Source organism: Paroedura picta, chromosome 12 (assembly GCF_049243985.1).
Source record: "Paroedura picta isolate Pp20150507F chromosome 12, Ppicta_v3.0, whole genome shotgun sequence".
NCBI lineage: Eukaryota > Metazoa > Chordata > Lepidosauria > Squamata > Gekkonidae > Paroedura > Paroedura picta.
The window spans coordinates 46,296,932-46,311,841 of NC_135380.1; the positions used below are offsets into that span (position 1 = coordinate 46,296,932).

Sequence of the window (14,910 nt, forward strand, 5' to 3'; positions counted from 1 at the left end):
GAGGGCTACTACTCATCTATCAATTGTTTTTAGTAGCCATGATGGGCATGGGTCTAAGGAGCAAGTGGTTGGCTTCTCTGCCTTTAGTATCTTGTCCACTTCGGTCAGCGTGAGTCATCTGAAGTTACTGAATGTACTCTCCAGAGATGGCCAAGGGGCATTATTATTTTGGCACTCTTCCTCTAGGGCGGTAAGAGATCAATATCCTAAATAATTGTGCTGGGCATGAGTTAACAGACGCAATTTCAGTTGAGTAAAATTTGTGTTTTACTGACTTCACCGCCATCTCATAGGCTCTTAACTGCATTCTATAAGATGTTCTCACTACTTCATCCCGAATCTTCCTCCAAACTCGCTCTAGTCATCTCAGTTTCCATTTCTTCTCGCAGAACTCCTCGGTGTACCAAGGAGCCCTCTTAAGACGGGGGCGGAGAGGTTGTCGAGGAGCTGTCTCATCAATGGCAGCCAGCATTCTGTCATGCCAGTCACTAAGTAGATCATTTAGAGAAGTGCCGGGAAGCATTGGGTTCCGCAGAGCATTCAGGAATCCAGTTGGATCCATAAGTCTCCCCAGGTGAGCTAAAATCTGCTCAGTGCCCAGCTGAGGAGGGGGTGGCAGCCTTAGCTGGCCTTTAGGGCATAGTGGTCTGACTATGGCACGGGCTCAGCTGAAACCAGATTCACATCAAACCTGCGCTGAAAATGAGGTCTAGGGTGTGGCCTGCCTGATGGGTAGGACCAACAACAAACCCTGAGAGCCCTAGTGTTGCCATGGCTGACACCAGATCCAGCTCATATCTAGAGGGCGGCAGCCTGTGATTTCTTACTTCATGGTGATGGATTCCCTCTTCCTGTATTAGATGGAAATTGATTAGGTTTTAGAATGCTTTCCAATAGAAAAATGCATGATTTCAGCCCCCTCCAGGTTCTTGATCTAAGATGTTCCTTGATCATCCAGCAAGAATAGACATATGGGAACTCCCCACTCCCCCAGTTTTACTATGATGATGACCTCTGAGAAGCTGTGCACATTTGCAAGAAAAAATAGCTTCTGTATTGTACAGTTCCATATGCTTGTGGGAGAACTTTGTGCCTTAATTGAAAAGGGTGGTGGTGGGGAGGAAGCATATGACTTAAAAGGAAATGGTTGGGCTCATACATCAGTTAAGGAAGCAGTGGCTATCCAGCCTCATCTGCATGAGGCAGGGAAAACTGTTTTCCAGTTTCTAGTGGATGTGGTGGTTCTCGAGTACAGCACAGTACCTGGCTGTGTGCAACCCTAAGCAGAGTTATATTCATCTGCCTGTTAACTTCAGTGGGCTTTTTGGTGCCATCAAATCACAGCTGAATTACAGTGACCCCATACAGTTATCAAAGCAAGAGTTGTTCAGAGGTGGTGTCCCATTGCCTGTCTTTGCATAGCAACCCAGGACTTCTTTGGTATCTGCCATCCAGATACTAACCGGTGCTGACCATTCTTACCTTCCTATCTGTCTGTAGGAAGGGTCCTACTTCCCCACCTTTCTACTGGAAATTATGCTATCCAGGGTGATAAGAGAGGCCTCCCAAGAACTCTTTGCACGGTTATAGGTCATGGGGGAGAGAAACACCTGTTTGCTCCAGAACTCTGTGGGACATAAGTTGAGTCCCCCAAATTCTCTTTAATTCAGCAAGACCCCGGGAAGGGCTGGGGAGCTTTGCGTACTGCTTGAGCATCTGTGCCTTTGCGTCTGAAGACAAGTTGGCTTTTTGTACCCTGCTATTAAGAGCCTCTTGTGGCGCAGAGTGGTAAGGCAGCTGTCTGAAAGCTTTGCCCATGAGGCTGGGAGTTCGATCCCAGCAGCCGGCTCAAGGTTGACTCAGCCTTCCATCCTTCCGAGGTCGGTAAAATGAGTACCCAGCTTGCTGGGGGGTAAATGGTAATGACTGGGGAAGGCACTGGCAAACCACCCCGTATTGAGTCTGCCATGAAAACGCTGGAGGGCGTCACCCCAAGGGTCAGACATTACTCGGTGCTTGCACAGGGGATACCTTTACCTTTACCTTTACCCTGCTATTTACTATCCGAGCCTCTTGTGGCGCAGAGTGGTAAGGCAGCCGTCTGAAAGCTTTGCCCGTGAGGCTGGGAGTTCAATCCCAGCAGCCGGCTCAAGGTTGACTCAGCCTTCCATCCTTCCGAGGTTGGTAAAATGAGTACCCAGCATGCTGGGGGGTAAACGGTAATGACTGGGGAAGGCACTGGCAAACCACCCCGTATTGAGTCTGCCATGAAAACGCCAGAGGGCGTCACCCCAAGGGTCAGACATGACTCGGTGCTTGCACAGGGGATACCTTTACCTTTACTTTATTTACTATCCGAAGGAATCTCAAAGTGGCTTTCTTTTCCCCACAACAGACTCCTAGTGAGGTAGATGGGGCTGAGAGAGCTCTGAGACAACTGTGACTGGTTCAGGGTCACCCAGCTGGCTTCATGTGGAGGAGGAGCGGGGAATCAAACCTGGCTCCCCAGAGTAGAGTCTGCCTCTCCTAACCACTACACCAAACTTGCTCTGCAAATAGGATTTGCATGGCTCACTTGTTCTTCATGGCCTTGAAGAAGTAGCCAAACTACTAGCGCCCTACCTGTGGACCCAGAGCACTTCGCCACAGTGATTCATGCGATGGTCACCTCTAGGCTGGACTTCTGCAACTCGCTCTACGCAAGCCTACCCTTATTCTTGATCCGGAAACTACAATTGGTGCAGAACGCTGTGGTCGGGATTCTCACTAAAACATCATGGAGATCCCACATCTGGCCAGTACTCCAACAACTTGGCTGGATCCCAGTTGAGTTCCAGATCAAGCTTAAGGTTCTGGTCATCACCTTTAAGGCCATACGTGGTCTGGGCCCAGTGTATTTGAGAGGCCGCCTCCCTGCCTATACCCCCAGAAGAGCTTTATGCTCCTCCACCTCCAACTGGTTTTGGATCCCGGCCCTAAAGAGGCACGTCGGACCTCAACAAGAGCCAGGGCCTTTTAAATCCTGGCCCACACCGGATGGAATGAGCTCCCCAAAGAGATCAGGGCCCTGCCTGAACTTCCACAATTCCGCAGGGCCTGCAGAAGTGAGCTCTTTCATCAGGCATTTGTTTGAGGCCGACTGACTCAAAACATCTACAGGTCCTTCCCCCCCCCCCCCCCCGACTGAGAGGTCGAACCTACCGAGGGCTTGTCAAAGTTGCTTGTTGAAATGTTGTTCTAGAAGATATATTATTGTTATTTGTTAGATTGATATCTGTTATATTGTTATTGTTAGATTGATGTTGTTCTCTGTAAATTGTTTCTTGATATTGTTCCTTGCTAAGAGGTGTAGAGGCCAAAGTGTGTAGACCAGACTTGTCTCGATAGGTCTGCTGCCTACCTGGTACACGCATCAAGAATGTGACAGAACAGCTGGACAGGCTCATCAAGCCCCCAGATAATTACCGCTTCCTTCTCATCCATGTAGGAACAAATAATACTGCCCAGCATAACATAGAACACATTAAGAAATACTTGGATTTGTGGGAAAAGGTAAAGGACCTGGGAGCACAGGTTGTGTTTTCATCAGTCCTTCCTGTAAGTGGCCGAAGCATAGGAAGAGAGAGAAAAATTATGCAAGGAAATGACTGGCTATGTCAGTGGTGTCAACTGGAACAATTTGGATTTCTGGATCATAGTCAACGATGTCAATATGAGAGGCTATTATCAGGAGACGGCATGCACCTCACGTTGCCCAGAACCCTTCCACACCTGGTGAAGAGGGATTTAAACGAGACACAAAGGGGGAGCAAGATGTAAATTCAGAACTTGGTATGATGGCAACATTTGAAGATATCTCAAATCTACAGGGAATGTTACATGAGCAGGGAACTACTAGTTTGCAAGGAAGTTCAAAAACCAAAACCATAGGGCACACAGAGGATGGATTACAATGTCTCTATACTAATGCACAGAATATGGGAAACAAGCAGGAGGAACTAGTCATCTTAATAGAGGAAGGGGGCTAAGACCTAATAGGAACCACAGAAACTTGGTGGGATAATACTCACAATTGGAATACTAAAATTGAGGGGTACAATCTATTCAGAAAGGACAGACAAGAAAAAGGGGGGAGGTGTAGCAATATATGTTAGGAATCTTTAAAGGTAAAGGTAAAGGTATCCCCTGTGCAAGCACTGGGTCATATCTGACCCTTTGGGTGACGCCCTCTAGCGTTTTCATGGCAGACTCAATACGGGGTGGTTTGCCAGTGCCTTCCCCAGTCATTACTGTTTACCCCCCAGCAAGCTGGGTACTCATTTTACCAACCTCGGAAGGATGGAAGGCTGAGTCAACCTTGAGCCGGCTGCTGGGATCGAACTCCCAACCTCATGGGCAGACAGCTTCAGACAGCATTTCTGCTGCCTTACCACTCTGCGCCACAAGAGGCTCTTAGGAATCTTTATACGTGAAGAAATACAGGTACCCGAACATGAAAGTTCAGTTGAGTGTATTTAGGTAAATATAAAAGGAGTAGGAAATGAGAGTGGTATTATTGTGGGGGTCTGTTATAGACCACCAAGCCAGTTAGAGGACTTCAATGAGATACTGCTAGACCAAACTACACAATTTTCAAAAAAGGGGGAAACAGTGGTCATGGGTGACTTCAGTTACCCAGATATCTGTTGGAAGACCAACTCTTGCTGAAAATGCAAACTCCGTTAAATTCTTAACTTGTCTTGCCAACAGCTTCATTTCCCAGAACGTAGAGAGGGGAACCAGGGGCTATGCTCTTTTACACTTGATTCTCATCAATAGGGAAGAACTGGTAGATGAGGTGGAAGGTAGTGGGCACACTTGGTAACAGTGACCATGTGCTTTTGGAATTTTCAATTGTGGGAAAGAGAAAACGTTTACATAATCGTACATATAGACTGGACTTCAGGAAAGCTGATTTTCACAGACATAAAGATATGTTGCGTAGAGTCCTGTAGTCAGAAAGACTTAAAGAGATGGGAGTCCCAGAGGGTTGTAAGTTTCTTAAAAATGAAATACTAAAGGCTCAATCACGAACAATTCCCTTGAGAAGAAAAGATGGAAGGAGCCAAGTTGACTCCATAAGCAGTTGTCAAAAGATTTGGGGAATAAAAAAGAGTCATTTAGGAAATGGAAAGAAGGCCTTATTACCAAGGATAAACAAATAACCAATAATTGTAGGGGGTGTGCTAGGAAAGCTAAAGCTCAATATGAGCTTAGGCTAGCAAGATATGCTAAACATAACAAAAAAGGCTTCTTTAGATATATTTCAATTAAGAAAAAGAATAGGGACACCATAGGACCACTGCGAGGACAAGAAAGTGAAATTATAACAAGATGAAGAGAGGAATGAACTGCTTAACTCCTATTACTCCTCAGTCTTCTCTTCTACTTGGCTCATGGGAATTGTAGTCCATGAACATCTGGAGGACCACAGGTTGACTACCCCTGCAGTAGTGGACATATCCTTTATCCGCTATATTGTCTTCAGCCCCCCCCCCCCTCCCGCTTCTATCCAGGAAAGCTATGGCTGAGTTGTATGATGTAAGGCATGAGGCCAGACTGGGCGAGCCCTACCCCCAGTTGCAAGAACTGGCCCAGAATCATCTTCAGCTATATTTATCAGCTTATTTCCTTTATACCCTCCTTTTGTTCATGGTGGGAATCCAAAGTAGCTCAGATCATTATCCTCTCCTTCATTTTATCCTCACAACAAACCCAGTGAAGGAAGTTAGACTCAATGTGTGTGTGGCCCAGTCACCAAGGGATCTTCGATGGCAGAATAAGGATTTGAATGTGGATCTCTCTCCTGATCTGAAACTCTAACCACTTCACAGTATTGGCTTTTGTGGGATGACTTCTGCTGAATAGCAGCAATAGACCTGGGTAAGTCATATGGTGGCAGATTGCCTGGGGTTGCTATTGGGCCTAGCCCTGAAAAGTTCTCCCTCAAGGCCAGAATAATCCTGGAAAGGGCTCTCCTCCATGCTGAAGGCTCAATAATAACACTTTGCTTATCTTATATTTGAGAAACAGCCTCCTGGGCGGAGACTGTCAGGGGCCTATCCAAGCAGTCCAGACTTTATTTTCTCTTTCTGGAGGCCAATCAAAGCAAACAGTGCGCCTTCTTATTGGCTATCCCTACTCAGGCCTGCCCCCCACAAACCCAGCGACACCACTTACTTTCATTTCACTTTTGGACATTGCCGGGGATGGAGGTGGGATTTTGGACAGCAGGCAGAGGCACCTGCCTGCCCCAGCTCAGCCAAGCCTCAGAGGCTTGGCCTGGCTGGCGCAGGCCTTAAGGGGCCCTTGGGCTTATGGCTCTGTGAGAGTGTGAGTGAGTGTGTGTATGTGAGAGAGAGAGAAGGCACTGGTATGGCTCCGTGTGTGTGTGTGTGTGTGTGTGTGTGTGTGTGTGTGTGAGAGAGAGAGAGAGAGAGAGAGAAGGCAGCAGCCCCCCCCCCTTGGCCTGCCTCGGGGCTCCTGTACCTTCCCTGCCTGCCTGCCTGCCTGCCTTTAACAGTGGGTATGGTTGTGTGTGTGTATCTAGATATCAGGAAAAAAAATTCACAGAGTAGTTCAGCAGTGGAATAGGAGTAGTTCAGCAGTGGAATGCCTAAGTAGGTGGTGGGCTCCCCCTCACTGGCAGTCTTCAAGCAAAGGTTGGATACACACTTTTCTTGGATGCTTTGGGCTGATCCTGTGTTGAGCAGGGGGTTGGACTAGATGGCCTGTATGGCCCCTTCCAATTCTATGATTCTATGTATGTGTGTGTGTGTGTGTGTGTGAGAGAGAGAGAGAAGGCAGATAACTCCCCCCCCCCCTCCAGGCCTGCTGTGAAGGGGCCTCTAACAGCCCCTGACTGAGGGAAGGGAGGCGTTCCCAAGAACAACGCAGAGGAGTCTGTGGGGGTACTTGTGCTCTCTTTTGAGGGGGGGAGTTTTCCCCTTCTGCCAAACAGTTGGCTGACAGGGAAGCCACAGAAAAGCCCCCTTCTCACGTAAAATACTGCTCTGGCCGGCCTTGCTGCTGGAGGGAAGAAACAGCCAAGCCATGGGTATTTCTTCTTGGCAACTCTCTGCGGATTTGCGGCCTACTGCACAGCGTGGTTCTGCAGACTAAACTGGATTCAGTTGCGGAGGTTCCTTTGTTTCCTGTTTCATCTGCACAAGAACCCTGTACAATAGGCCTCAAGTGTTTCAACTAAACAACAACCTTTGTGGGAGGCCTTAAATATTTCTTTCCCGCAACAACCCTGTCCAAAGCAGCCCTTTCTGCCTGGGGAGCTGTAATTCCAGGAGCTCTCCAGGCTCCACCTGGAGGTTGGCTACCCCTGGGCTGGAAATATTCCTGGAGGTTTGGAGGAGGGCCTTAAAATGGTACAATGCCTCAGAGTACACCCTCCAAAATAGCCATTTTTTGCCTGCAGAGCTGATCATTTTAATATAGAGATGAGCAGCAATACTAGAGATGATCATATAGGTTTGCAGACTGAGGTTAGGGTGGAGTGGTGCAGGTGTGTCCCTCCTGGGCCATGGGCTTTGGCCAGCCCTTACCAGAAACTCTTTGTATTTTAGGGTGCGGACAGGCAGACCAGCATGGGTCCTGCGAGTTTGGAAAGTGCAGGAAGATCTAAATAAATAATATTTATTGCCTGAAACTCAATGGTGAACAAGTAAATGGCAGGAGAGACATAGGAACTGAAGTGACTTTTCTCAAGCTTGGCCTGGTAAATAAAAATCAGTATTTGCCTGGAAGGTTCTCCGAAATCAAAGGGATTAGTGGCACAGAATTTCAAGTGGAGTTAAGCTTTACATGAAATTAGACAGTGAGACTTTGGGGTTACTAGGTGATCCACTTTTATGAGGCAATGTCTTGGCCTTGCTGAGAACAACAGGGACTGCAGTTGCCAGCAGTAGGCCTCAGGCTTCAGAAGGGCCGACATCATCAGCCAAGCAACAGACTGTGCTAGCCAAGGGGTGTCTGTGGCTACATGCATTCCTTTTGAAGGGAAGCATGTGAGGGCGGAGAGCTTTCCCTTAAGCCTAACTGCCTGGAGGTGAGCTGTACTTCCAGGGGATTCTAAGACTCCATCTGGAGGCTGGCATCCCTAAACATCAGTGGGATACAATGCTACAGTCACCCCTCCAATGCAGCCATTTTTGCCTGAGAAGCTGGCCTTTATAGTCTAGAGATGAACAGCAATTCCAGGAGGTCTCCAGGCCCCACCTGGAGGCTGGCTGTCCCTGGTCTGGAAATATTACTTGAAGAAGAGTTGGTTTTTATATGCCACTTTTCTCTACCCAAAGGCGTCTCAAAGCGGCTTCCAATCGTCTTCCCTTTCCATTCCCCACAACAGACACCCTGTGAGGTTGGTGAGGCTGAGAGAGTCCTGATATCACTGCTCCATCAAGAACAGCTTTATCAGCGCCATGGCGAGCCCAAGGTCACCGAGCTGGTAGCATTCGGTGGAGCAAGGAATCAAACCTGGATCTCCAGATTAGAAGTCCATACTCCTAACCACTACACCAAGCTGGGTTTAAACTACATGTCGAATGGTATTGGTTAGGTATCAGGAGGGAAACATTCAGCAGTGGAATTGGCTACCCAAGGAGGAGGTGAGCCCCCTGTGCTACCCTATCTGGCCACACCCAGTGGCAGCTGGGTGGTGAGGTGCCTTGGCTGCAGAGCCAAGCCTGAGCAAGGTCAGTGTCCAGTCCAGGTAGTTACACATACCAAAGCAAACAGTCGGGGGTGAGGCGAAGAGTGGTCGAGGGACAGCTGAGTTCAGGATCCAGATAAGCAGGGGTAGTTGTCAAGGCCAGTGCATGTGGGGGAGTGCAGAATTGAACCTGACTCGCCAGATTAGAAGTCCACACTCCTAACCACTACACCAAACTGGCTCTCTTGTGGTTTGGAAGTGGGGCCTCAAAAGTGTGTAATGACTCCGCAGCCACCAAACCAGCCACATAACACCCCTTGGCCTATTTCAGGTCAAGAAAACATTGCAGAGAGGAGGTAAGGTTACCAGATTGGTGTAGGTTCATGTTCTGGAATTCCACACTAGCTAGGTGTACATAAACCTGACTTGGGTCAAGACTGCTGTGCACAGAGAGAACTCTCCTTAGGGTTAGAATTCTGACACAGCTTTTATAACCCTAGTGCTACTGTGCACCCTACCTACACATGATGAAGTACTGACCTCTGAATGGGGGAGACAGGATATATCTCTGGGATCTCATAAAAGTTTATTTGTAAACTAGAATTATTTATTTATTTATTATTATTTATTATTATATTTATATACCACACTCCCCTGAGGCTCAGGTCAGTTTACATAAAACAGGGAACAATACAGATAACTCAGTAGTTATAAACAATAAAAACAGTGATAACAGTAGAACAATATAGCAGAAACACTCCCCAGTAGCTCTCTCCACGTGCTCTCAGTTGTCTGAGCTCCAGATTACCAGAAATCAACTGGAAGCCAGCGCAGCTGTTGGAGCATGGGCCAAATGTGGGACCTCCCTGGTGTTGCTATGAGGACCCTGGCCACTGCATTATGGACCAGCTGTAGTTTCCAGATCAAGGTTAAGGGTAGACCTGCATAGAGTGAGTTGCAGAAGTCCAGTCTAGAGGTGACCATCCCATGGATCACTGTGGCTAGGTGTTCCGGGGCCAAGTGGGGCACTAGTAGTTTGGCTTGGCGAAGATGATAAAATGCCAACCATGCTACTTTCATGATCTGATCCCCCATTGAGAGGGAGGCATCACACCCAAGTTCCTGCATTCCATTCAGGTTGGGTAGGCGTGTTTCCTCACTTGGACCCTTCCTGCCTAGCCACAGGACCTCCATCTTTGAAGGGTTGAGCTTCAGACAACTCTGCATGAGCCACCTTGAAACTGCTTCCAGGCAACTTGGTTAATGTTTCTGGGAAAGAATCAGGGCGGCTGTTCATCAGGACAAAGAGCTGGGTGTCATCAGCATACTGCCTGAAGATGTCTCTTGTTTAAAGCAGGTAAGCAAAACATGCCACAGAAAATAAGCCTGCTCACTTTTGCATTCCTTAGTATTTAGGATCAACTCCTTTCCAACTGGACCATTTGGTGTAGGATTAGTGGAAGGCAGTAAGGAATATCTGCTAAAATATTTTTTCATTTTTGCAGTTGTCCTTTCAAAAAAATCAATTGAACTTCAAAGTGCCTACCCTACATTAAGATGCTGCAGTCATCCTGCCACCCTTACATCAAAACCACAGGTCGAGTCTCGCCAACTGGATAAAACAAAGTGGAAATCAAAGACTCATCCAGTATAATGGGAATCCGAAAGAAAAAATATAGGTTTTGAAATGTAGGCTTTTCAACAGAATCAAAACATTTTACAATTTCCTTCGTGTAAATAAAGCAGGAAAGTGTTCTTCTAGGGGTACTTCTAGAACATATTCCCAAAGAAATCCACCAAGAGGCAGTCAAGAAAACAGTTAGAATAAGGAATAAGTATCCTCCACTGCCCCACAAAGAACTTGTGGCAACTTCCTGAAGCAGAGAGGTAACAACAGGGAACTTGGCTAAAGCCAATAACAGAAGCAACTACTTCCCAAAAGAATATATGGGGTTGGGTCTCTTCAGATCTCTTTCACAAATGATGCAAGGAAACTCCCACTGGATCCTCTTGCCATTCTGGAAAGCTTCTTGGTCTAACTAGCAAAGATTCAAAGGATCCAGAGAATTTACCATGCTACCAACTCTTCAAGGATGTCACAAGTACAAAAACATTGTCCATACCTAAGATTAAGGCATTAAACAGACTGGAAATTTCAACAGGTACAAAATCAGCTACAAGTTCTCTTCCAGATACAATTCAATGTGCTGCTTTAATCTTCACAATCATAGGATCATCTTAACACAGCCCGCGGCACGCGGGCGCCACAGACTAAATAAAAGGGTAAGGGCTTGGCAGGTGGGATGTGTCCGTGATGAGAAAGGGTGCCAATTGGCCCCTTCCTCTGGACAGACTACTGGAGGGACGCCTGCCGATTGGTCCCTCCGAGTCCCCGCCGGAGCAATTGCGAGCCGCGCACAGCGTGGCTCGCAGTTGCTCCTTTCCCGGCGGCCTGATGCTGCGAGAGGCGCAAAGCGCCTCTCGCTGCATCAGGCTGCTGCCCAAGGGAGCTCCTGGCAGTCGCGCGGAGCGCGGCTGCTGGGGGCTCCCTGCCCGACGGCCTGACGCGGTGAGAGGTGCAAAGCGCCTCTCGCCACGTCACCCCGCCGGCCAAAGGAGCCCCCGGGAGTCGCACGGAGCGCGGCTGCCGGGGACTCCCAGCCAGCCTGACGCGGTGAGAGGTGCAAAGCGCCTCTCGCCGCATCAGGCCGCTGGCTGAGGGAGCCCCCGGCGGGCAAGGCTGCGAGAGGGGGGTTTCCTGGCAGGGCAGAGAGCGAGGCAGGGCACAGGCGGTGGCACAACCCCCTTTCACAGCCTTCACCACCACGCCGGCCGCCGGCCCGCCACCCCCCTCTCTCCCGCAGCGCGCTCTCCCCAGCCGGCCATCCAGCGAGGGGGCGTCTGGCGTCTGGCGCCTGCCCAACAGCCCAGCGCTCCGGCGCCTCCTCACACCATGATGCATCCTGCGAAACTACCTGGGAATGTAAACCGCACTGAAATCATTCAAAAGAAACGGCCAGCCACTGAGCCCGCGGCATTGTAGGACTTGTAGTCCCGGCTGCCTCCCAGGCGACCACGCATACGCCTCTAGAAGACTACCGGCCCCACAATGCCGCGGGCGGCCAGCCTGCCAGATGGGAGTCGCCCCTGCCTTCTTGAAGGAATTTGCGCTGGAGGAAGGAGCTGGCGAGCAAGGAGCGTCATTCTCAGCCTGCGAAGCAGGTTCCTCTTGCATGCTGACCCCTGCAGGCTGTGCCCAGAAATGCGCTGCATGGGCCGCACTGCTTGGCAGGGGAGCCGCTAAGTTGCAGTCTCCTCTTCTGGACCTTTCCTTATCGGACAAGAGTCACAGCCGCCGTGGCCTGCGATGCCTATGAGAGTGGAGGGAGATTTGCTTTCAAGCCATGAAAACGCCAATGAGTTACATCTGCTCCCTGTCCAGGTAACAGGAGAGTCTTCAAAAGGAACTCCAACTAGCCCGCTTCAAATTGAGGGGTTTGGTTTGCAATGCCATCTTGGCTTTGTGCTAGAACCGTTGTTTAGTATTCCCGCTGAAACAAATGTACATTTTTTGTGCTGGGGCTCAGTCTTACCGCGAGGCCAAAATCACTCCACACAAGCTCCCCATAAAGATAGATTCAGATGATTAGCACACCAAACTTTGAGTACATGCAGATGTCATTATGCTGCAATTTGCTGGATATCTTCATGATGCTGTGTTTAACGATTTGCTGCTAATTTACTCTCCTTATGTACGGAGCCAGGTGATTTCTATTCCATTGTCTATAGAACTGTGCATGCACATGAATGCTCATGCTTTGAATAAAACGGTGTTGGTCTTCAAGGTGCCACTGGACTCAGACTAAGTCTCCCCATAAAGCACTTGTGCTTCCTTTGTTCCCCAATGGCTTGGGTGTCCCAGCCAGCCTCTCCCCTTTTGGCCACCACAGACAATGCTCCTAGGAACATTTTCCTCGGATATGCCCTCTTGTATCACAAGGGAGATCTTGCTCACGTAGCCCTTCATGCACAGATTGCAAGCCTTGGCGGTGGGCATTTGCCCCTCCAATCTCTTTGGTGTGTCATCTTTTTGGTGTGTGCCTCCAGTGATCAAGGGTCTAAAGCAGGGGTAGTCAAACTACGGCCCTCCAGATGTCCATGGACTACAATTCCCATGAATTGTAGCCACGTCAGGCCGCCGGCCAAGCGAGCCCCTGGCAGTCGCGCGGAGTGCGGCTGCCGGGGGCTCCGTTCCACTCAGCCTGACGCTTCGCGCCTCTCGCCGCATCAGGCCACCAGCTGAGGGAGCCCCTGGCAGCCGCACTCCACACGACTGCCGGGGGCTACCATGCCTAGCGCCCGCTGTATTTATTTTACAGCGAGCTTGCTTACTAGTAGAACCATAGAGTTGGAAGGGGCCATACAGGCCATCTAGTCCAACCCCCTGCTCAACGCAGGATCAGCCCAAAGCATCCTAAAGCATCCAAAAAAAGTGTGTATCCAACCTTTGCTTGAAGACTTCCAGTGAGGGGGAGCTCACCACCTCCTTAGGCAGCCTATTCCACTGCTGAACTACTCTGACTGAAAAAACTTTCCCTGATATCTAGCCTATATCGTTGTACTTGTAGTTTAAACCCATTACTGCGTGTCCTTTCCTCTGCAGCCAATCCTCTGTGAGAGATCGTGCCTGTAACAGCTTCTCTCTCACTGCCATTAGTCTACCACTCTGTCAATAATAAATACCTTAGATAAAGATTCAGAATATAGCTGAAAAGATTAGACTATTGGTTATAGCTTAGTATAGAATGAATAAAATTAAGAGAACACCTGCATGCTGCCTGTTTCACTGTTCTGCCTACTGAAGCAAGAAATGAACTGAGCCTGGGGCAACTCCCACCTAGTGGTGACAGGAAGAAGAACCCAAATCCTGCCTCCCTGATGTAACAGTGGATATCACGCAGAAGATCTCCTCACCCCGTAGGGGGAGAATGCTACCTCCTCACTTACATATCTCTCTTACTTCCTCTTTCTTAAAACTTTTGGCCATTTCTCAGGAACCTGAAATTACCCAGCTTCTCCCCTGCAGCCTGCCAGGTGACTTACCTGATCAACTCCCAACTCCTGCCTTCTCTCTTTCAAAAGATGGAAAGAATACACTAGGTCTGATGTGGGCTTCTACTAATGGAGTATTACAGTGAATGTTTGAGTTAGCCCAGCTAGTGGCATCGTTCCTCTTAACACATTTTATTTCCATTTTTACTCTCTCAGTATTCCTTCCAAGCTTGTCGTAGCAACTTTTACTTTTCCAAGATCCTTTAAAATCCTTTAAAATGTGTGTAGGTCAGTGCCTGGATTGGGGCTGTTCCTTATAAGCCAAGTATAAAACTAGTCCAGAAACTCTATGGCACAGGAATGAGCAGCAGAAAGAGAGGTCCCTTTCTTATTTTCAAGCCAAATTGACACTGAAATCGTATAAGAAAGAGAACTCTTTGACAAGGTGCTTCTACAAGATTGGATGGAATACTGTCTGGAGAGAGTATTCCCTTCATTTATACCCTGCCTTTCTCCCCACTGCGAGCCTAAAGTGGCATACATCATTCTTCTCTCCTTTATTTTATCCTCACAACAACCCTGTAAGATAGATTCGGCTGAGAGAGGGTCACCAAATAAGTATCCATGGCAGAGTGAGGATTCAGACTTTGGTCTCCTAGTTCACTACTACGACACACTTGTGCATTACATGGCCCAATGACCACTGTATATGGAAGAAACACCTGTCAGAGCTAGAAAGGACTTTGTGAGGAAGGAAAGTTCCTCAAAGCTGGCTCCTGAGATTTTCTAATCATGATGAGAAAATTCAGCTTCTCCCTAACTAAGGAAATAGAGGAAAGCCAAATGCATAATGTCTTCTACACAGCATTTTCTGTGTGTAAGATCTGCACAACTGAAAAATCACACTGGGGACAGCAGCACAAGGACAACAGGAAGAAAATAAAAATGAGATTTTTCTTATTTGATCTTACTGTGCAGCAAAACAGGCAGTTCTGTCTGCCACATGCCCACCCACGCAACGAGACACAAAACAAAATAAAAAACAGCTGTAAAGATCTGCCCTGGCAACCTCCTGCCCACTCACATATCTTTGTTGAATACAAACCAACTCACAGGATTGAGATAGAAATCCAGCCTTCTCAGATGTTATTATGAAA

At 48.4% G+C, this 14,910-nt stretch overlaps 1 protein-coding gene and 1 long non-coding RNA gene across 3 annotated transcripts in view; both read left to right on the forward strand.

Moving 5' to 3' along the window:
* ABL1 (ABL proto-oncogene 1, non-receptor tyrosine kinase) overlaps nt 1-14,910 on the forward strand; it is a 263,258-nt gene that overhangs the window by 14,259 nt on the left and 234,089 nt on the right. The gene's annotated exons all lie outside the window — the stretch shown is intronic.
* LOC143821358 (uncharacterized) lies at nt 4,468-12,545 on the forward strand. The gene is made up of 2 exons (XR_013225779.1): nt 4,468-10,058; nt 10,207-12,545. It is a non-coding gene; the product is annotated as an uncharacterized LOC143821358 (long non-coding RNA).